Source organism: Tamandua tetradactyla, chromosome X (genome assembly GCF_023851605.1).
Source record: "Tamandua tetradactyla isolate mTamTet1 chromosome X, mTamTet1.pri, whole genome shotgun sequence".
Classification (NCBI taxonomy): Eukaryota; Metazoa; Chordata; class Mammalia; order Pilosa; family Myrmecophagidae; genus Tamandua; species Tamandua tetradactyla.
The window spans coordinates 123,459,019-123,481,794 of record NC_135353.1 but is presented as its reverse complement, the minus strand read 5'-3'; the positions used below and the strand labels follow the sequence as shown (position 1 = coordinate 123,481,794).

General features: G+C 38.7%; 1 protein-coding gene and 1 pseudogene across 3 annotated transcripts in view; one reads left to right on the top strand and one right to left on the bottom strand.

Annotated features, from left to right (window-relative positions):
- JADE3 (jade family PHD finger 3) overlaps positions 1–22,776 on the top strand; it is a 260,292-nt gene that overhangs the window by 38,253 nt on the left and 199,263 nt on the right. The gene's annotated exons all lie outside the window — the stretch shown is intronic.
- On the bottom strand, positions 8,340–10,339 carry LOC143670151 (suppressor of cytokine signaling 5-like; annotated as a pseudogene).

Genomic DNA, 22,776 nt, shown 5'->3' with positions numbered 1-22,776 from the left:
ACTTTTTTTTCATATTTTGACCCAGTGTTTTTGCTTTGAAATATAACATATATACAAAAAAATTGAAAGCATCAGTTTTCAGTATACATTTTAACAAGTAGTTACAGAAGAGATTTCCAAGTTTGGTATAGGTTACCATTTCACAATTTACCATTCCACAATTTCAGGTGTTTCTATCTAGCTGCTCAAAAACCCTGGAGGCTAAGAGAAATATTAATATAGTGATTCAGTAGTCATGCTCATTTTTACATCCTGTCTTCTCTGTTAAAACTCTTCCTTCTCCTTTGATCCTTCTCCCACTCTATGGGGATCTGTCTGGGCTATGCCTATTCTAACCTTCTCATATTAAAAAGTCGCCCTCACTTTTGAAGGACAGTTTGTCTGAGTACAAAATTCTGGGCTAGAAGTCTTTTCTCTTTCCGGAGTCATCTGAACTCAGTCTTTGTGTGATTTTCCTTGAATGTATTAGATTGTTTTTCTCTTGCTGTTTTCAGGATTTTTTGCTTCTCTTCAACATTTGACAGTCTGATTAGTACATGTCTTGGGGAAAGCCTATTTTGACTTATTCAATTTGGAGTTCTTTGGGCTTCTTTGATTTGCGTATTCATGTCTTTCATAAGATTTGGGAAGTTTTCTCCTGTTATGTCCTCCACTAGTCTTCTGTTTTAGTTTGCCAGCTGCCAGAATGCAATATAGCAAAAATGGAATGTCTTTTAAAAAGGGGGAATTTAATAAGTTGCAAGTTAACAGGTTTTAGGCCATGAAAATGTCCCAATTAAAGTAAGTCTACAGAAATGTCTAATGTAAGGCATCCAAGGAAAGACACCTTGATTGAAGAAGATGTCTTCACCTTCAGAAACCCTGAACCCAGTGAAGTTCAGGGTTTCTCTCTCATCTGGAAAGGTACATGGCGAACACAGTAAGGGTTTCTCTCTCAGCTGGAAGGACACATGGTGAACATGGTGTCATTTGCTAGCTTCCTTTTCATCTCCCTTGGAGGTGTTTTCCTTCTTCATCTCCAAAAGTTGCTGGCTGGTGGAGTCTGCTTCGTGGTACTGCGACATTCTCTGCTCTCTCAGAATCTCATAGTTTTCTCTCTTGTAGTTCTCTAGCTTTTTCCAAAGTGCTTCTTCTTTTGAAGGATTCCAGTAAAATCAATCAAGTCCTCCTAATCCAGTCTAACACCCACTCTTGAGTGAGTCAATCTCCATGGAGATAATCTAACTAAAGTTTCCAACACACAGTACTGAATAGGGATTAGAAGAAACCATTGCTCCCGTGAGATGAGATTAGGATTAAAGCATGGCTTTTCTAGGGTACATAAGCCTTTTCAAACCAGCACAGTATATCTGACCTACAGAGAAGTGCGACTACAGAGCTCTCCTGGGATAATGTGCTAGTTTCACAAATTTATTTCTCTGAGGTCTGGTAAAAGGTGCATCCTCTGGACATTCCTGGGGTGTAAGAGCAGGCTTTGGTGCTTCCACCAGGAGAAACAACAATGATTCCATTGAACTGGAATGTAAAGCTGCCACCTGGTCATTTGGGCTACTCGTGCCCTTGGATCAGCAAGCCAAGAAGGGGATTATTTTACTGGCTGGATGATTGACCCTGACGATCAGGGGGAAATAGGACTGCATCTACACAGTGGATCTACACAGTCCTCGTTTCTGCAACTGATCACGTGGTCAAAGTTCATATTTATCACTACCTTCTTCCACTACCCATTCCATGTTCCCTTTACCCTCAGCAAGCACTTCAGCTGGCCATGGTTCTTTGCCTGGTGGGATGACCCAAACCTTCATTCCTGAAGTTTGAGAGCCACTGGTAGTCCTGCCTGGATTGGGTTGTTGCAGTAAAGAAAAGTTTTACTAGTATATAGGAGATCCCCTAGGGCGTCTTTTAGTACTACCATGCCCTGTGATTAAAATCAATGGAAAACTGCAACAACCCAATCCAGGCGGGACTACCAGTGGCTCTCAAACTTCAGGAATGAAGATTTGGGTCATCCCACCAGGCAAAGAACCATGGCCAACTGAAGTGCTTGCTGAGGGTAAAGGGAACATGGAATGGGTAGTGGAAGAAGGTAGTGATAAATATGAACTTTGACCACATGATCAGTTGCAGAAACAAGTACTGTAATGCTGTTTTGTTCATGTTATACTATTTAAGTTATAAGATATCAAGTTTAAGAATGAATATTATCCAAGGATTTGGACCCTATTCTGGAGAGATTTAATGTGTTTCCAGTTATATACAGGACAGTTGAGTATTGTTAGGTGAAAGAAAAAAAAATGTGTTTTATTGTTTTTTATTTAGAAATTAGGTATGGTTTAAGGTGATATGCATAGCTGCCAAGTTGACAAGTGGTGGACTGTCATGGTCAGGTTCATGTGTCAACTTGGCCAAGTGGTGGTACCTGTTTGTTTGGGCAAGTGCTGGCCTGTCTGTTGCAATGACATTTCATAGAACTAAATCATGGTCACATCAGCTGCATCCACAGCTGATTCCATCTGTAATCAGCCAAGGGGAGTGTCTTCTGTAGTGAGTGATGTTTAATCTAATCACTGGAAGCCTTTTAAGGAGGATTCAGAAGAGAGAGGCTCTCTTCCTGCCTCGGCCGGCAAGCCTATCCTGTGGAGTTTGTCCAGACCCTCCATCAGAGTCGTCAGCCTCACAGCCTTCCCTGTGGATTTTGGACTCCAAGTTCCCACAGTTACATGAGACACTTTTATAAATTTTACATGTACAGATATTTCCTGTTGATTCTGTTTCTCTAGAGAACCCTAGGTAATACATCTTCCTAGCCCTTTACTCTTCTCTTCACCTTTTGGGACACCGATGATACTTATATTTGTGTATTTTGTTTTGTCCATCATTCCCCTGAGATCAAATTCAGATTTTTCCATCTTTTTTTGCCATTTGCTCTTCTGGGTGTTCAGAATCAGTTATCCTGTCCTCTTGATCACTTATTCTTTTTTCTGCCTCTTCAGATCTGCTCTATGTGTGTCTCTAGTATATTTTTTGTTGGTCTACAGCATCTTTTATCTCTAGTATCTGCTATTTTTCTATTTATTTTTTCAAATTCATCTTTATGCACTCTCAGTGTCTTCTTGATCTTCTTTATGTCATTAGCTATCCCCCTGATCTTGCTTAGTAGAGTTATATGAACATCTTTGATTAGTTGTTCCAAAATCTGTTTCTCCTCTAGTGTTTTAGTTTGGTCATTAGGCTGGGCTCTATCTGTCTGCATCTTTATATGCTTAGTGACCTTCTCTTGCCTTTGAGGTATGTAAATATAAAGTTTTTATTTGCAGGCTGGATGGATGCAGGGCATTGGGTGGGACACAACAGTATCGTGACAGGTTGAGGCTCAGGTATAGGCCTGGGTCAGGGGCGCCATGCTGGTACCTTTGAGCATGGAGTGTGGAGCATAGAGTTGTGGATGTGTCATGTGGGGGCCTTGGGGGCAGGGTGCAGCTCAGGCAGGCCTTGGATTGCAGGAGCAGGGTGTGGTGAAGGAGACACAGGTTGGGTGCCACATTACGCAGAATAGGGGGGCTGTGAGGATGCATGGGGTCTGGTGTACAGGCAGGATGTGGGTGGGCACGTGTAGCTTGTGGGTATCAGGTTGTGGGGTATGGGGCACAAGGGTTGGGGTACAGGGAGTGCAGGGCATGGGCATGTCATTGTGCAGGGGTGGGGTACAGGTGTCAGTAGGTGCTGGGCCCAGGTCACAGGAGTTGCAGGATGTGCATCAGGATCAGAAGATGTCGGGTTGGTGGGACCCTGGCATATGTGTGCTGATTCGGGGGTGGGGTGGGGTGGGGTAGGTGTGCACATGTGTCCAGTTTGGGTGCTTTGTGGCATACATGCCTGTCAGATGTGGAGCAAGGCGCTTGTTCTGGGGGTGGTGGTGCAAGGGTGTGCACTTTAGCAGGGCAGGGTAGGTGACGACCAAGGGCAGAAGGTCAGTGTGTGGACGGGTGGGTGCCCAGCAGGGAATATGTGACTGTGTGTGTGCACGGCCAGGGGGTGCAGAGCTCAGGAGTGGGCTCATGCCTGTGTGGGCTGGGGGCAGGTGTGGCCTGGATACACAAGTCAGTACTTGCCCGGAGCTCAGAGGGCATGAAGGAGGTGTGCTCCTGAGTGTGTCTGGGCATCTGGTTGCTGATGTACACCTGCACAGAGCTAAGTATGGGTGGGGCAGTGTTGCAGGACTGTATGGGCTGGGGGTGTTAAAACTGTGTGTGGGGGTGGGTGTGGCCCGGGTATGAAGGTGTGCTCCTGCAGCCCAGATGTGCACATTACTGCCTGCATGTGGCAGGTGGGGGAGGTGGATATCAAGGGGCTGTGCAAGGCTGCGGGGGTCTCAGGAGGGGCAGAGCAAGACTGTACTTGCACAGAAGAGGTGGGTCGGGCTGGGGCAGGCATGGGTGCATGTTCGGGGTGGGGTTGTGGGGTGGGGATGCGCTGGGTAGAGAATTGGAGTGGGGGTGCTTGGCATGCAGTTGGGTGCAGGTGATGGGGTTGAGGTGCATGGGGCTTTGGGGGAGTCATGGTTGTGAGTCAGGAGCAGCACGTATGAGTGTGGCATGTCCAAAGAACATGGCTTGGCTTACTTCTTAGTCCCTGTCTCCCTGTCCGTGCTCTCCTGACAGCTCCAGTCTTCCGTTTGGAAAGGGGTGGGTTAAACTGTTTCCACTAGCTGGATGGTCTCCTGTTCTTTTGTGTCTCAGTTCTTCAGCTGTTGCATTCAGGGTCTCCCTATGTTGCGTAGAAGTCCCTCCAGATTACTGGAATCGCAGTCCCAGTTGATTTTCTGTCACTTCTCTAGCTGTTCCTTGGATCAGGGGTGAACTCGACCTACCTTTTTCCGCCATCTTCCTGCGTGCTTTTATCTATTTGTCTATCTTTACACCAATACCACACTGTTTTATTATTGTGGTTTTATAATAAGTCTTGAGATCTAGTAATGTTACTCTCTAGCTTTTTTTTTCCAGATTTACCTGGGCTGCTCTAGGTCCTTTGAATTTCTGTATGACTTCTAGAATCCTCTTGGCAATTAAAAAAAAAAGCATGCTGGCATTTTAATTTGAAGTGGACTGAAACAATTTGGGGACAGTTAGCATCTTAACAGTATTGAGTCTTCTAACACATGAACAAAGTGTATCTCCCCATTTATTTAGGTCTTCCTTAATTTTTCGCAGCTGTGTTTTGTAGTTTTCAATATACAGGGATTTCATATCTTTTGTCAGATTTATGCCTAAGCATTTCATATTTTAGACGATATTGTAATTGATATTGCTTTTTAAATTTCAATTGGTTATTGTTTGTGGGTAGTATATGGAGATACAATTGATTTCTCTGTATTGTACTTGTATTCTGTAACCCTGCTAAATTCATTTATTAATTCTGGTAGCTTTTTTGTAGATTCCATTTGCTTTTTTACTTGGAAATAGGATTGGTGAACTGTGTCCTCATGAGCTGGGTTGCCTTTTTTTTTTTTAATTGTTTTTTTTTCCCATAGGTCCCAGTTGATTCATTTATGTATTGTCTATGGCCACTTTTTTGTGCTGTAGTACTAGGAGTTGAGCAACTATGATAGACACTGTGTGACCCACAAGCCTATCTGGTCTTTTAAGATGTTTATTATAGCTGATAGAAATGATTATGTCATCTGAGAACAAACACAGTTTTAATTCTTTCTTTCTAAAGTGGATGCCTTTTTTTTTCTTTTTCTCATTTTGTTGTACTGGCTAGACATTCTGATATAAAAAGAAGAGCAAAAGCAACCCAAAGAAAGCAGAAGAAAGTAAATAATAAATATTAAGGTGTAAGTCAATGAAATAGAAAACAGAAACAATAGAGAAAAAGTCATTGAAACAAAAGCTGATTCTTTGAAATCAATAAACTTGGTAAACCTCTAGCCAAACTTATAAGGAAAGAAAGAAGAATATAAAAATTATCAATAGCAAGAGTGAGAGAGGAGACATCACTACATATTTCAGATATTAAAAGGTTAAATAAATGTTATTATCAACAACCTTATGCCAGTAAGTTTGGCATCTTAGATAAAATGGAGAAATTCCTTGAAAGACCCAAATACCAAAGCTCACTGAAGGAGAAATAGGCAATTTTGATAGCCCTATCTGTATTTTGAAAGTGAAATTATAGTTGAAAAATTTCCCACAGAGGAAACCGTAGGCTTAGATGGCTTCTCTAGTGAAGTCTACAAGACACTTAAGAAAAAAATAATACCAATTTTACATAAATTCTTCCAAAAAATTGAAGAGAAGTGAATACTTCCCAACTCATTCTGTGACAGTAGCGATACCCTTGATACCACAACCTTACAAACACTACAAAAATAGAAAACCTAAGACCAATATCCCTCATGAACATAGATGCAAGATGTCAATAGCATTTTAGCCAATCAAATCTAGCAGCACGTTGAAAGGATAATACCAGATAGGATTTATCACAGGAATGCAAGATTCGTTTTGACATTTCAAAAGTCAGTTACATTCCTCTACCATGCACCACTACCCCCCCCCCCCCAAAAAAAAGGTTCAGTTAAATCTGTAACTGATAAAAGCTCTCAGCAAACCAGGTACCCTACTTTTGGAAGCATTCCATTATGCTCTGCTTTGTGCATTTGTAGGCCAGTGTTAATCCTTACCTTATTGACTTTTATTTTTTTTAAAAGTAAGCAGATAGAACATTTTTTGAGAACACATGTGAGAAGACATGTGGGCACTCTTGCAAAGACAGGTGAAGAAGGCAAGAGGCCTCATTAACTTCTAATATTACTCCACCACCAATGTTTTCTTGGAATGGAGGGCTGCCTAGAATGATATTTTCTCATATCCTGGTTTTTATTTTTACTGGGAAAATACCAGACATACTTTATTAGCACAGAAAAGCAGCCATAACAAGGCACAGCAAACAGAAACAGAAATTAGCAGTCAGAGGGTTAGTGTTGCGTACAAATATAGCTTTTTTTTTATAATGTTGGCAACAGCCATAAGAGATATAAAATAACATTCTGTAGCATCAAGTAAAGAAATTAAGGCTCACCAGCAGTACAGAGCACATTAACAGAAAGACACAAGAATGGAGTTGGTTGCTTTAATGTAAAATGTCTAGGACAGAACTGTAAATTCACTTCAATATTAAGAAACAAACACTAGAACTCGGTGTTTCTTCCAAAAAGAGCTCACTTGAGTAGTATTGCATACTATTTTAAGTGACAAAAAAGTTCTAAGTAATGTTATTTACAGATACAGTGGTTGTAAAGCACCTTTAAATCTGTAATTTAATTTCAAATTTTCTATTAAAAAATGAACTGCACTGAAATTCTACAAATTATACTTCAGCAGTTCAGCCATGAGAGTTTACAACAGTGATAAATACAGCCACCCAAATTATTAATTACACATGAACAATCTTGACATCAGCAACCACTAGTACTATCTGATTCATTTGTGCATCATCTCTCTTCATTTTCCTCATGGTTCACAAACTCATCAAGGGCATAGGTAAAGATCCAACTTTAAAAAATCAACAATTAGGCAGCACATGTCAAGTTAAAAAAAATCACATGTAGGATTATGTTGCAGGAGCAATTCCAAATGCCTGTTTTAAGTTAAAGTACTCATTAAAAAATTAATACTTGACGACTTTTAAAAAATCTTTACTATTAACTGTGTAACTATGAAGTTTTAATAACTACTGTTTAGAGAAACCTGGTTTACTTAACATTACCCTTTGCAGAAGAGACAAAGACATTGACTATAATTTATATCAACATTTAAGTGAACTGTACTGTGCTCTTGTGTTCAGAAAATTACATTTCTTCTAAAAGGAAGGAAGTCTTTATTTTTTGGACTTCCAAAGCTTGAGTTATAGCAAGTACAAATATCACTACTTTTGGAAGGTAATAGAAAAATTCTTAGAAAAAATAAGATTTTCAAACGCACCATTGAAATACTCATCCAGTGTTAATAATTTGTTCTTCACTATGAAATAGAATTCTTCATAACAAATGCCCCAGAGTTGCTTTACTCAGTTACTATAGCCATTAAAAACCAAACCTTTAGCTAAATTGACAAAATGTGTTTGTAGGCCTTAACTGAAAACTTGTGGCTTTGTCCTCTGTCATTTTGAAAGACACCAGACTTATCTGAGTTATGTAACGGTAGATCACACCTGATAGGTACTAATACTAAACTTACTTTACTGGAAAAACATAATACTGACATGTGTGCTTGTTATAGTTATACTGTCTGATGTATATAATCACAGATGTAGTTAATGCCCTTTGGGGACAGGAGAGTTTACTTTGCCTTGACTGGTTCTCGTTCTAACCAGTGAATCCTAACTTTTTTTGTTTATATTGATACTCTTTTAAAATATCCTATAACATTGGTGGTAAAGAGAGCCCATCAGTTCCATCATATTAAGATTACTGATGTACAGATTACTGTACAGCAGTTATATTGCAGGCTAAAAGGAAAAGTCCTATATAGTGATACAGTAAGCAGAGGTTCAAAAATTATGCAAAAAATAGGATCTTTGTAATGTTCTGTCATGGTTAGGGACAGGTGTCAACTTGGCCAAGTTGTGGTACCTGTTCATCTGATTGGGCAAGTGCTGGCCTGTCTGTTGCAATGAGGACATTTCATAGGATTAGGTCATGATCACGTCAGCTACATCCACAGCTGATTCCATTTGTAATCAGCCAAAGGGGAGTGTCTTCTGCAATTAGTGATGCTAAATCCAATCATGGGAAGCCTTTTAAGGAGGACTCAGAGGAGACAGGTTCCATTCCTGCTTTGGCTGGTGAGCCTCTCCTGTGGAGTTCATCCAGGCCATCCATTGGAGTCATCGGCTTCGCAGCCTGCCCTGTGGATTTTGGACTCTGCATTCCTACGGTCACGTGAGACACTTTAATAAATTTTATATTTGCAAGTGTTCCCTGTTGATTCTGTTTCTCTAGAGAACCCTAACTAATACATGTTCCAAAAGTCCTTTTACAGTAGAGGAGTGAAGTAAATACACATGGGTCATGTGCATCAAAGCTAAAGTTGTGATTCCACTATTCAATCCAGTTATGCATGGGTCTAGGGTAGTGACAGAAGCTCACAGAGAAGAGGTGGTCCTCTTGTGAAGCAATAGCATTACTTTTCCCTTGAAGAACAGCTTCTGCTTCATAATGGTCCATCATTCCCCAGTAGCAGATTACCTGTAGTCTGAAGTAAATTGGGCATAATCAATCAGTGTATGGACTCTTCCAAGCTGTATGTTTGCTAATGTGGGCATGGCTGTCTCCAGATACCTGGTGTTGCTTCTGCCTGTGTGGCTGCAAATAGTGGGTGGTTGTGTCTTCTTATGAGTCTGAATTAGCTTGTGGAATTGCAGCATTTCCCCACGTATTTCAGTCATTACAGGAGGTTACTTTGGTCCAAGTTTATATAATAGATTAACCTGTGCAGTAGCTTCAAAGTATGCATTGGGAGGGGGATCAACCCCTTCTCCAATACTACGCCATCTTCTCTGTCTTCTTCATCTTTTGTAGAAACCAGAGATGGATCAAATATATCAAAAATGTTGACTGGGCTCACAGTAGTTGTATGCTGTTTGATCAAATGCCATTTGGGATCTAAATCCAAGCCAACAGGAAAAGGGCATTTCTCAAGCATTAATTCAGAAAGGTGTATTTTTCTTTTATTAGCAAAGAGGGGTTTTGAGTGCTTGTTTGTTGTAAATTCTCATGGGAAAACACAACCCAACAGTATCTTGCAACCTTTGTCTCAGAGAGCGGTTTCCTACAGTCCTGCTGGAAATGCCATCTGTATTATGTACACAGCTTAGGCCGTATCACCTTTCTCTCCTTTGAAATCCACTTCGGGTTCTACCAAACTTTTTATCACTATCTAATGAACTTTGTATTTTTGTAGAACAGGAATGTTTTATCTTCCCTCCCCTCGGAGCATGACAAGAGTAGGAATCTTGTCTTCGTGTAAGTCTTGTTCCTGGGTTGATATGTAAATCATTATCCTTTTCAAAGCTTATTTCAACAATCTGAGGGATTTCAGTGGCAGTTTTGGTTTCTTCTTGAAGAATTATTTGAAGGGTTTAATTTCAGTCGTAAATATTTTTCTCTTTAAGGGACTGCTTTGTTGCCGAGGAGTTGAGTGTCCTATACAAGTGTTCTCCTTGACAAACATCTGTTGGAATTCATCTCCACCTTTACACTATGGCTTCCTCTCTCAAAACTGAAGAGATTCCGACACCTCTGTTTGAAGTTATTCCACATTTTTCCCACTTTATCCATTGATTATAATCTTGGTTTTGGGGTGGGGGATGGGTAGCTTCATCCAGGGGCACCTGCAGCCAGGCAGGACCGCCCAGAGAGCGCAGTCACAGAGAGGGCAGATCCACCCACAGGCCCTGTCCCATCCCCTCCAAATACTAAAGCAAGCACAGACCTGTTTCCTTCAGAGCTCTTGGATCCCAACTCTGCCAGATACCCTCACCTCCTTCCCTGGCCACATCTCCTTCTTCACCCTTTTCTCTCTCTCTCCATCCACACATCTTGTTTTTAAGGCATATTTTTATTCTTTGGAAATTCAAAACCCATGCAGTTACAGAGATGGTTTTCTTAGAGTGTTTGAACTGGCTGAGATTTGACCAGAGGAACTAGTGGTTATTCCAGTTCCTTCATTTAACAGAAGAAACTAGAGCCAAGTTATACAACTAGTTATGAGCATAGCTAGATCAAAATGTAATTTAGTAAGTAATTCCGCCATACTGAATTATCTACCTTATGCCTCTTGAGACATCTATCATACTTGACTACCTTATTTATGGTATCTTATAAAGTGGGTGTACATATATTATTCATAATGATTATACGAGGGATTTCAGTTGACCATAAAACATCCACCCAGTACTGACAGAACAACCCTTTTTCTGGCATCAGTTTGAGCAGAACAAACATGGTAGACATGTTAAACTTTCCACCTCCATTTTCGAAGCTCTTGATACAAATCCTCAAATTAAGGAGAAGGAATTTTTAGTTTACTTTGTATTCTTTTTTTCCTCTCTCATTCTTGCTCTTTTTCATTCTGTCTTTTTTCATTCTGTCTTTCAGGTTTTAAACTCTTAATCCTCCAGAGGTGAGTGAAATAGATGCTAGATGCTTTTGGAATCCATGGTAGATCTAGTTTAAACACCATCTTAATGATAATGGATTATTTTTCAGTTTGGCTAAAAAAAATTCCATACTTATGTATGTGCATAGAGTCATACTGGACAGTAGTAGAATACAGAGTCATTGGTTATTTGTGAAGTATATTTGAAGAGAAAACTTCTGCATTGTAAGGAAAGTAGGTCTAGAGAATTTTTAGCAGGAATACAATCTGCCCTTTAAAATCCATCCCTCTGTGTTTTGGATGTTTTCTCCATAGCCAAAATTACATTCATGTTCATAGAAATTCTTCATTATATTATTCAGGGTTCTCTAGGAAAACAGAACTGTGCTGGTTTGAAAGGATGTATGTCCCCTAGAAAAGCCATGTTTTAATCAAAATCCCATTTCATAAAGGCAGAATAATCCTTATTCGATACTGTATGTTTAAAACTGTAATTAGATCATCTCCCTGGAGATATGATTTAATCAAGAGTGGTTGTTAAGCTGGATTAGGTGACGACACGTCTCCACCCATTTGGGTGGGTCTTGATAAGTTTCTGGAGTCCTATAAAAGAGGAAACGTTTTAGAGAACGGAGGAGATTCAGAGAGAGCAGAGCAGAATGACATAGCCACAAGAAGCAGAGTCCACCAGCCAGCGACCTTTGGAGACGAAGAAGGAAAACATCTTCCAGGGAGCTTCATGAAACAAAGCCAGGAGAAGAAGCTAGCAGATGACACTGTGTTCGCCATGTGCCCTTCCAGATGAAAGAGGAACCCTGACTGTGTACACCATGTGCCTTTCCAGATGAGACAGAAACTCTGACTGTGTTCACCATGTGCCCTTCCATATGAGAGAGAGAAACTGTGAACTTCATTGGTCTTCTTGAACAAAGGTATCTTTCCCTAGATGCCTTAGATTGGACATTTCTATAGTCTTGTTTTAATTGGGACATTTTCTCGGCCTTAGAACTGTAAACTAGCAACTTATTAAATTCCCCTTTTTAAAAGCCATTCGGTTTCTGGTATATTGCATTCTGGCAGCTAGCAGACTGGAACAAGAACCAACAGGAAATATCTGCAAATATGATATTTTATAAAGGTGTGTCATGCATCTGTAGAGATACACAAGTCCAAATTCTGTAGGGCAGGCCACAAGCTGACAGCCCTGATGAAGATGTTAATGAACCCCCAGGAGAGGCTGACTGGTTGAAGCTGAGAGAGATGCTTTCTTGACTTCTCCTTTCAAGCCTTCATGTGATTACATTAAATGTCACTAATTGTAGAAGACACTCCCCTTAGCCATCTGAACATGTAATTAGTCATGCATGCAGTCGACATGCTTATAATTTAATAAACCAGCCTTCTGGTTTATTAACCAGCCATGAAATATCCTTGAAGTAATGGTTAAGCCAATGCTTGCTTGACCAGAAAACTGGGCACCATCACCTGGCCAAGTTGACACATGAACCAAAACCATAACACTGATATGCAAGTAATCACATTATTTTGCTGGTCCTTCAGAAAACAATAAAACACCTCTCCATAAAATTGTATTTTCTGTCTGACTTCTTCATGAAGAGCTCTTTAAATACATGATATATGGAAAGCTTAGTAGATGAGGAGTCAAAAGTTCTAGTGTCTAGTCTTTCCTTCGCCTGACAGCAGTTCTTTGACCTTAGGCAAGTGATCAAATCCAATTCCATTCAAAAATGCTCACTGAGCTCCTTAGGTGCCAAACACTGCGACCAGGTACTAAAGACACAAAGACAAGACACATTCCTTGCCTTCCAGGAATTTAGAGTCCACTGGAAGTCATGTACAAGCAATCAGACAATTACAGGGAGTAAATATTATGGTAGAGGTTAATAGGGGCATTTTATCCATCTTGACAGTGGAAGTGAGATGAAGCAAGATGTGCAATAAGAGGTAATGGCTGTGCTGAATTTTAAATGACCAGTAGAGTTTGGTCAAGCAAAGAAGGGGCAGAGAAAGGAAACATTGGACATTTCTGGATTTTTGTTTCCTTGTGTTTAAGGAAGGATTTAACTCCAATCAAGAAAAAACATCCGTCCCCCCAACCCCACCCCAGACCACACGTGTTTATATTTAGCTTTGTATAATCAAGATGTCTTTAGGCCTTGACATCCTGTCAGTATATTTACACCCACATTTTGTGGGTTTTAGTTCTGTTAGCTCCTACTAGACTCTGGTTTTCTAGCAGAGTTTTTATGGTTAGGTTTGTAAAAGGCATTAAGAGGTATTTCATTTGTCTTCATAAAAAATATCAATTATAGTTACTCCTCTGCTCCTATGCAAATAAGTTATACAGTAGATGTTTAGGGGTAGGTAGCAGGGAGCAAATAAAGGTCATAGGCTTCATAAGATTGCCAAATTTACATTTGATTTTATCAGTTTCTTATATTTACCCCAATAGTGTCTTTTTTTTTATCCACCCAAAGTGTGCAATCAGTGACTCTTGGTATAATCACATAGTTATGTATTCACCACCACAGTCAATTTGAGGACATTCTCATTGCTCCAGAAAAAAAAAATTCCCATACTCTTTATATTCCCCTGTTGTTGACACTTAACTTTGGTATAATACCTTTTTTACTATTGATGAAAGAATATTACAATGTTACTATTAACTATAGTCCTTTAGTTTCCAGTGGTGTCTTTTGCGTGGTGGAGGCCCCTCTTCCTCAAACCAAGTTTGTATTTGTTAACAGAGATTAAATTAAAACATTAAGTTCTTTAACCACGTTGGTCATTTGGGAATTCCTTCTCCATTGGTCTATATAGTTTTTCTTATAATTGGATGAATACCTGGTAGTACAGAATACAGAATACCTCATGGTATTCACCTTTAGAAGAGTTATCTGGTTTGGGAGATGAAGAGGGCGTAGAGGAAAATTATAAAGAGTTGGAAAGCAAGACTTCAGCATAGCAGAAAAAGGATTATGATCGCTCATCCCACAAAAGACGATTAAGCGATTGACCTTATGAGTAGTGGAAATAAAATAAGGACTTTCTTGCTGTGATGGATTTAGGAAAATAAGGAAATTATTTCTGACACTGTTGAAATGTTAGAGTGTATCCCAAGGGGATATAGTAGAATTTTCTGTCTGGGCCTGAGAACAAAAGTCCATATTCTCCCTTTTGGCAGTTAAGGTAAATATAGAGCATTTAAGGGACAGTGGCCAGGATTGGGGGCAGGGTGGGGGTTCTTATATCATCACGCAGCCCTTCCATGTAAGTAGTATGATGTAGTAGAGAGATATGGTCTCTGGAATCATTCCATGGGTTCAAATCTCAACTCCCTGTTCTCTCACCGATTCTCATCTGTAAAAATGGATAATACTACGTGGTGGGTAAGTTTAAATGAATTAAAGTATGTGAAGCATATATGACAGCAAAGATTGTCCCTATGAGTCTAATTCCCTTGTACCTCTTTATAGCCTGATCTTAGCTTGGCTCCCCATACTCACTGCTCATCACTTTCTCATGCTACCAGAAGTCTAGTCATACAGAATTACAGCAAGTTTTTTGTTTATTTATTTTATTTTATTTTAAGCATGTTGGGCCTTTCTGTGCCATCCTGAGTATTGTGCCTTTTACTTTGGAGAATTCACCTTGACCTAAGGCTAGCCTTCCCCGTGTTGGGCTTTGAAACCCAGTCTTGTTCATAATGACAGTGGAACCCAACTCAGAGGATGGACTTGAGGTCATCTAACTCTTGAGGTCTGATTTGTATAAACCTAGATGGCAGTTTATTAATGTATTGTGAAAATACAACTGTGATTATATTTTTGTGTGATGGAGTCACTTCATAAGAGCTCAGAGAAACCGGTTGTATGTATGTCTTTCAAACTGGTGAGTAACATCATTTCAGTAGCTGAAATTTACCATGGTGAGAATATTTATACCACAGGAATCAGTAAACTAGAAATTTGGGCTCTTTTCCCCCCTGGTGAACCTGTCATTAAACATTTATCAGCACATCACTAATATTATCTGTGTGTTGTCTCTATTTCAGTGAGTTGTGTGGGAGGCCAACCCATCCTCACAAGATTGCATCACAAGTGTGGACTCAGTCCAGGGACTTGAGTGATGTGATTCTAATGTTTTATGCCATAGCCATGAGAGCAGCTCTTGGTCCCTTTTTGAAACTGCACTGTTTCTGTTTCTCAGCACAGATGCGTGAGTACTTGGACATGGGCTCTTTCTCCTCTGGGCCGTACTTAGCTGGGAACCTCTGGCTTTTCTTTTTTTAAACCTTTAAGTTGATGCCCCCCCCCCCTTTTATTTCCATAGTCTTTTTTCACCCTAAGTAGAATATAAAACAGAATTGTTTAGTTTTTTGTTAACTAAATTGAGGTCATATTCCAATTCTGCTACCTGAAATGAAATCTGAGTCACTTTTTTATTTGCATCCATGCCACTCACATATTAATTTGTTTGAAGTTTTGGGTGCTGACTAGCTTTTTAGTCACGTAAACAGTCACTATCAGGGTTTGTCCCCATAGATGGCCAATCACATCCAATGAATGTGGATTTGACTACTTTTTCTCTTAAATACCTGTAATATTTTGGTTTTCTTCAGGTTCTTGAGGCTATGTTCTGGCAACGTATCACATCCAATATGGAGCCTCCATTCCCTCTTTGGATAGATTTAGTCACTATCCTTCCATGTTCCCAGGAAATTTGAAACCTTCCTTTCTTCTTTTCTGAAATCTGTCACTCTTGGTTGTAGTAATTTATTTTTCCTCTCCTCCTTATTCCTCTGTACCAGAGTTGTGAGCAACTCGAGATTATAGGCCTTGTAATTATCTGTCTCTGTGTCTGCCTACTGAGCATGGTGTCAGGCTTCTAGTATCCTCTAAATAAATTTGGAGTGTGCGTAAATTAATGAATAAGATTCTGTGAACCTAAAGAGAAGATGAAAATTAAGTTAGCCTCACAGATTTTTTTTTAATTTTATTTATTAATAAAAAAATTAACAAACCAAATAAAACATTAACATATATAATCAGTAATTCACAGTATCATCACATAGTTGCATATTCATCATTTCTGAGAACATTTGCATTAATTCAGAAAAAGAAAACGAAAACAGAAAAGAAAAAAAAAGATTATACCTACCATACCCCCTTACCCCTTGCTTTCATTGATCACTAGCATTTCAAACTAAATTTATTTTAGTATTTGTTCTCCCTATTATTTATTTTTATTCCATATGTTCTACTCATCTGTTGACAAGGTAGATAAAAGGAGCATCAGACAGAAGGTTTTCACAATCACACAGTCACATTATGAAAGCTATATCATTATGCAAACGTCTTCAAGAAACATGGCTACTGGAACACAGCTCTACATTTTCAGGCAGTTCCCTCCAGCCTCTCCATTACATCTTGAATAACAAGGTGATATCTACTTAATGCATAAGAATAACCTCCAGGATAACCTCTCAACTCTGTTTGGAATCTCTCAGCCATTGACACTTTGTCTCATTTCCCTCTTCCCCCTTTTGGTCGAGAAGGTTTCCTCAATCCCTTGATGCTGAGTCTCAGCTCATTCTAGGATTTCTGTCCCATGTTGCCAGGAAGGTCCACACCCCTGGGAGTCATGTCCCACATAGACAGGGGGGAGTTGGGGAGATTGCTTGTTGTGTTGGATGGAGAGAGAGGCCACATCTGAGCAACAAAAGAGGCTCTCTTGGGAGTGACTCTTAGGCCTAAATTTTAAGTAGACTTGACCTATCCTTTGTGGGGTTAAGTTTCATATGAACAAACTCCAAGACTAGGGGCTTGGCCTATAGCTTTGGTTGTCCACACTGCTTGTGAGAATATCAAGAATTCAAGTTGGGGAAGTTGAATTTTTCCCCATTCTCACCATTCCCCGAAGGGGGCTTTGCAAATACTTTTCCACCCACTGATCGAATCACTCTGGGATTCATCAGGGCATCACTCTGGACAAACCAACAAAATCTCATGACTTACCTGAGATTCCAAGTACGTATGGTGTTCAAACTATCTACATAAGTTATATTAGGAAATGCACTAGTCAAAATATAAATTTTGTAACAAATAAACATTTTTTGCTTTAGTCTCACACATAAGGTGACATTCTAAAATGTTAATTACCATCTATTTTCAGCACCCTGCAATATGACATCCTCACAGAGTTTTTAAGAATAAAATCACTAAGTCCAATTTTTTATACTGTGGATTAAGAATCAATTCCTGGACAGCCTCTTGCCTCATTTATAATATTTCTCAGCTCTGATGATTGCTAAAGTATGTGAAATATCTTTGAACAGATTTCCTGTACAGGAAGGAGTACATAAAGGAATGTCACCCTGGGCTTGTAGCTTTGTCCTGGAATTATATGGGAAATGATCTTAACTTCTATTTAAAGGATAGTCTCCCCTCTAGATAGACAGGGGTCAATATCTTTGAGGCTATTTCATGAAATTTTGCCTGTGTAAAGGTTGCCTGTGTTCTCCCTGAAGTTATTTTGCAGGCTGACTTTATTCACTGCAGTTTTACTTTGGGTTCCTAGTCACTGGCTGTCAAGATGCAGGTTAAGGACCAAGTATTATTGATAGTTCAGAACATAAGAATGTGGAGAAAGGAAAGTGTACATACTAAAGAAAGATAAAGGAATGGTAATGGTAGTGGGCAGACAAAGAGGGAAAACCTCAAATATACTTACATATAGCATAAGGGACAGACTCATAAAACGTTAAGTATAAGTAAGTATACCTGAATAAAAAGTATACACATCATAAATGTACATTAGTAATCTCAAAGCAAACATTACCATGCAGTCAGTGCTCAGGTCCAGAGAAAGAACATTACCAGCACCTCAGCGCCCCCTTCTTACTTCCTGGCAATGACTATCCCTTCCTTCTTCCCAAAAGGTTACTGATATCTTGAGTTCTTTTGCCATTTATTATTTCTGTTTTTACACTTTGTATAGATAGAAAATATATGTATTATAATTAAAAAAAAATTTTTATACAGTTAATGAACATTTGGAGGTTGTTTTGAGTTTTGGGCTATTATAAATAGTGCTACTCTGAACATTCTTGGACATGTCTTTTGGAGAACATGTATGTATTGAATATATAACTAAGAGTAGAATAGCTAGGTCATAGCATATACATATGTTAAGCTTTAGTAGATATTGCCAAACAGCTTTTCAAAGAATTTATACCAATTTACATTCCCACCAGCAATGTATGAGAGATACCATTGTTCCACATCTTCGTCAGCACTTGTATTGTTCATGTTTTGAATTTAAGTCATTCTGAATGGGTAGTGGTGTTTCATTGTGGCTTTCTTGTTTCTTTTTTTTTTTTTGAGATGTAATTACGTACAATAAAATGCAAAGATGTTAAGAGTACAATTTGAGTTTTGATAAATGCATATATCCATGTAACCCTCACCCCAGTCAAGGTATAGAGCATTTCCATCATCCCAGAAAGTACCCTCATGTTTCTTTTTATTTGGTCCCCTCCAAGAAGAGGCAACACCTATTCTGATGTCTATCATCATAGATGAGTCTATTGAACTTCGTGGAAATGAAATAATACAGTTTATACTTTTGTGTTTTGCTTGTTTTGTTCAACATAATGAATTTGAGATTAATTCAAAATGTTGTATGTATCATTAGTTCATCCTGTTTTATTGCTGAGTAGTATTTCATTGTATGGATGTGTACCCAGATTTGTTTATCTGTTTTCCTTTTGATGGACTTTTTGTTTTCCCAAGTCATGTTGTGGTTTTAATTTGTATTTTCTTGATGAATAGTAATACTGCATATCTTTTCATAAGTTTGTTTGAATATCCTCTTATGAGGAACCTGTTTAAGACTTCTGCCATTGTCTGTTGGGTTGTCTGGCTTCTTATTAATTTGTTGGAGATCTTTATCTAGCCTGAATATGAGTACATTCCATCTGAAGCCTGGCTTTTCACTCTTCTAAAAGTATCTTTTTCACATAAAAACCCTGTACAGGAAGGTTAATAGCAGTTTTATTTGTAATAGCCAAAAATTGGGGAAAAACAACAACTGTATGTCCTCCAGTGGGTGCATGGTTAAACAAACTGTGGTATATCCATATAATGGAATAAAAGGAACAAACTTTTGATACATGGAATGAGTTGAATGACTCTCCAGAGCCTTATGTTGAGTGAAAAAAAGCCAATCTCATAAATTTACATAATGTATGATTTCATTTATTTAATGTTCTCAGTTGACAACTCTGTTGAGGTACTTAAGTTGTGCAACCATCACCACAATCCAGTTTTAGAAGTTTCATCACACAAATAAGATCATCTATGACCTTTTGAAGTCACTCTTCTGCTCCCCCCCACCAGCTTTAAGCAACCACTGATAAACTTTCTATCTGCATAGATTTGTTTTTTCTGTGCATTTCATTTGAACAGAATCATACAATATGTGATCTTTTGTCCCCTTAGAGAAATTTAAGGGGAGATGTCAAGAGGTGGTTGGATATATATGTCTTGGGCTTAAAGGATTAGTCTGGGCTGGAGTTTGGAATCATCAGTGTATAAATGGTAACTAAATGGGTAAGACTGCCAAGAGACAGTACTTAGTGAGAAGAGGAAATATAATTGAGTGCCAAGACTTCAGAAACCTATATTTCAAAGTTCTTTAGAGAGAGGCCAGAAATGCCTAGAGATTACCTGTCCTGTGAGCCAATGAAAGAAAGTTTTGAGAAAGATGGTTAACAGAGTTAAATGCTGCTGATAGATCCTTAGCAATGTTTTATAGGGGTTATTTTTTTCATTTTTTTTATTAGAGCAGTTGTAAGTTTACAGAAAAAAACATGCAGAAAATAAAGATTTCCCATATACCCACACCCGGTTATCCTATTAATATTTTGTATTACTGTGTGTTCTAGTTTGCTAGCTTCCAGAATGCAACACACCAGAGATGGATTGGCTTTTAATGAAAGGGGATTTCTTTTGTTAGTTCTTCAGAGGAAAGGCAGCTAACTTTCCACTGAGGTTCTTTCTTACGTGGAAGGCACAGGATGGTCTCTGCTGGTCTTCTCTCCAGGCCCCTGGGTTCCAACATCTTTCCCCGGGGTGACTTCTTTCTGCATCTCCAAAGGCTTGGGCTGAGCTGCAAGTGCTGAGATGAGGAATGCCGAGCTGCTTAGGCTGTGCTACATTGCGTTCTCTCATTTAAGCACCAGCCAATTAAGTCAAACGTCACTCATTGCAGCAGACACACCTCCTAGCTGACTGCAGATGTAATTAGCAACAGATGAGGTTCCCATACCATTGGCTTATGTCCGCAGCAACAAGACTAGGTATAGGTATGCTCACCTGGCCAAGTTGACAACTGAATCCAGCTAACACACTGTGGTACCTTTGTTTCGATTGAGAAAACATTATTATAATTATATTATTAACTATAGTCCGTAGTTTGTATTAAGGTTCACTCTTTGTGTCATATGGTTTTATGTTGTATTTTAATTTTTATTCTGATAACATATATATAACCTAAAAATTCCCATTTAAACCACTTACAGTGTTGTACTGTCAGCAACACCATCCATTACCAGAACTTCTATCATCCCAAACAGAAGCTCTTTATCAGCTAAGTATTTTAATACTTACTTTCTCCACTCCCTACCCCCATCCACCCCAGACCCTATTCTAATATTCTAGTTTTTGACTATATGAATTTGCATATTCTAATTATTTCATATAAGTGAGATAATAACAATATTTGTAGTTATTTTTGAGCAAGTTTTGCAATTATTTTGTTACATTTATTCTTGAGAATTCTTATTGATGTTATTGTGAATGAAGTTATTTTCTTAATTTCATTTCTGGATTATTTATTGGTAATATATTAAAAAAATTGTGTTCCTATGTTGATCATGTATCCTGTGACCTTGCTGAATTTGTTGATTAGTTTTAATAGTTTCGTTTTTGTGGCTGTGCTTCTATATTTGTAGGAATCTTTACAAACAGAATCATGCCTTCTGCAAATAAAGACAGTTTTACTTCTTCCTTTCCATTGTGTATGCCTTTTATTTCTTTTTCTTGTCTGATTGCACTTTCTAGAACTTAAGGTGAAATGTTGAATAAAAGTTACTCGAGTGACATCCTTACCTTGTTCATGATCTCAGGGGGCATAGTCACTATTAAGTATGATGTTAGTTGTGATTTCTCATAGATGCCCTTTATCACACTGAAGAAGTTCCATTCTATTCCTTGTTTGTTGAAAGTTTTTACCATAAATGGTTGTAGGGTTTTATCAGATGCTTTTTCTGCATCTGTTGTGAAGATCATATGGTTTTGGTCCTTTATTCTATTAATATTATGTTTTACATTAAATGGTTTCCAGACATTAAATCAACATTGCATTTCTGGGATAAATCCCATTTAATTTTAGTGTATAATCCTTTTTATATGTCACTGGATTCAGTTTGCTATTTTGTTGGGAATTTTTACATTTATATTCATAAGGGATATTACTCAGTAGTTTACATTGATGTCTTTGGCTGGGTGGTAGGATGAGTTGGAAAGTGTTCCTTCCTCTTATGTTTTCTGGAAGAATTTGAGGAGGATTCATATTATTTCCTCAGTAATAGTGTGACAGAATTCATTGGTGAAGCTGTTTGGGCCTGGGCTTTTCTTTGTGGAAAGATTTCTAATTACAAATTCAATTTCTTTACCTGCTGTTTTGGTTTAGTCATAGTTTCTGTTTTTTCATCAGTTTTGGTACTTTTGTCTTTCTAAAAATTTTCAAATAAATTGTTTTAATTGTTGGCATTGAGTTGTTCATAGTGTTCTTTTATAATTCTTTTAATTCTTGTGCTGTAGGTGGAGATACTTCTGTTACATTCCATCTTTGTTAATCTTTTCAAAGAATCAACTTTTAGTTTTACTGCTGTTCTAGTTTGCTACCTGCTGAAATGAGATGTACCAGAAATGGAATGGCTTTTAAAAGGGGGATTTTGATAAGTTGCTCATTTACAGTTCTAAGGCTGAGAAAATGTCCCAATTACAACAAGTCTATAAAAATGTCCAATCAAAGGCATCCAGGGAAAGATACCTTGGTTCAAGAAGGCCAGTGAAGTTCTGGGTTTCTTTCTCAAGTGGGAAGGCACATGGCAAACATGGTCAGGGTCCCTCTCTCATCTGGAAAGGCATATGGCAAACACGGTGTCATCTGCTAGCTTCTTCTCCTGGCTTTCTGTTTCATGAAGCTCCCTGGGAGACATTTTCCTTCTTCATCTCCAAAGGTCGCTGGCTGGTGGACTCTGCTTCTCGTGGCTATGTCGTTCTGCTCTGCTCTCTCTGAATCTCTTTCATTCTCCAAAATGTTTCCTCTTTTATAGGACTCCAGAAGCTTATCAAGACCCACCCAAATGGATGGAGACATGTCATCACCTAATCCAGTTTAACAACCACTCTTGATTAAATCTTATCTCCAGGGAGATGATCTGATTACAGTTTCAAACATACAGTATTGAATAGGGATTATTCTGCCTTTACAAAATGGGGTTTTGATTAAAACATGACTTTTCTAG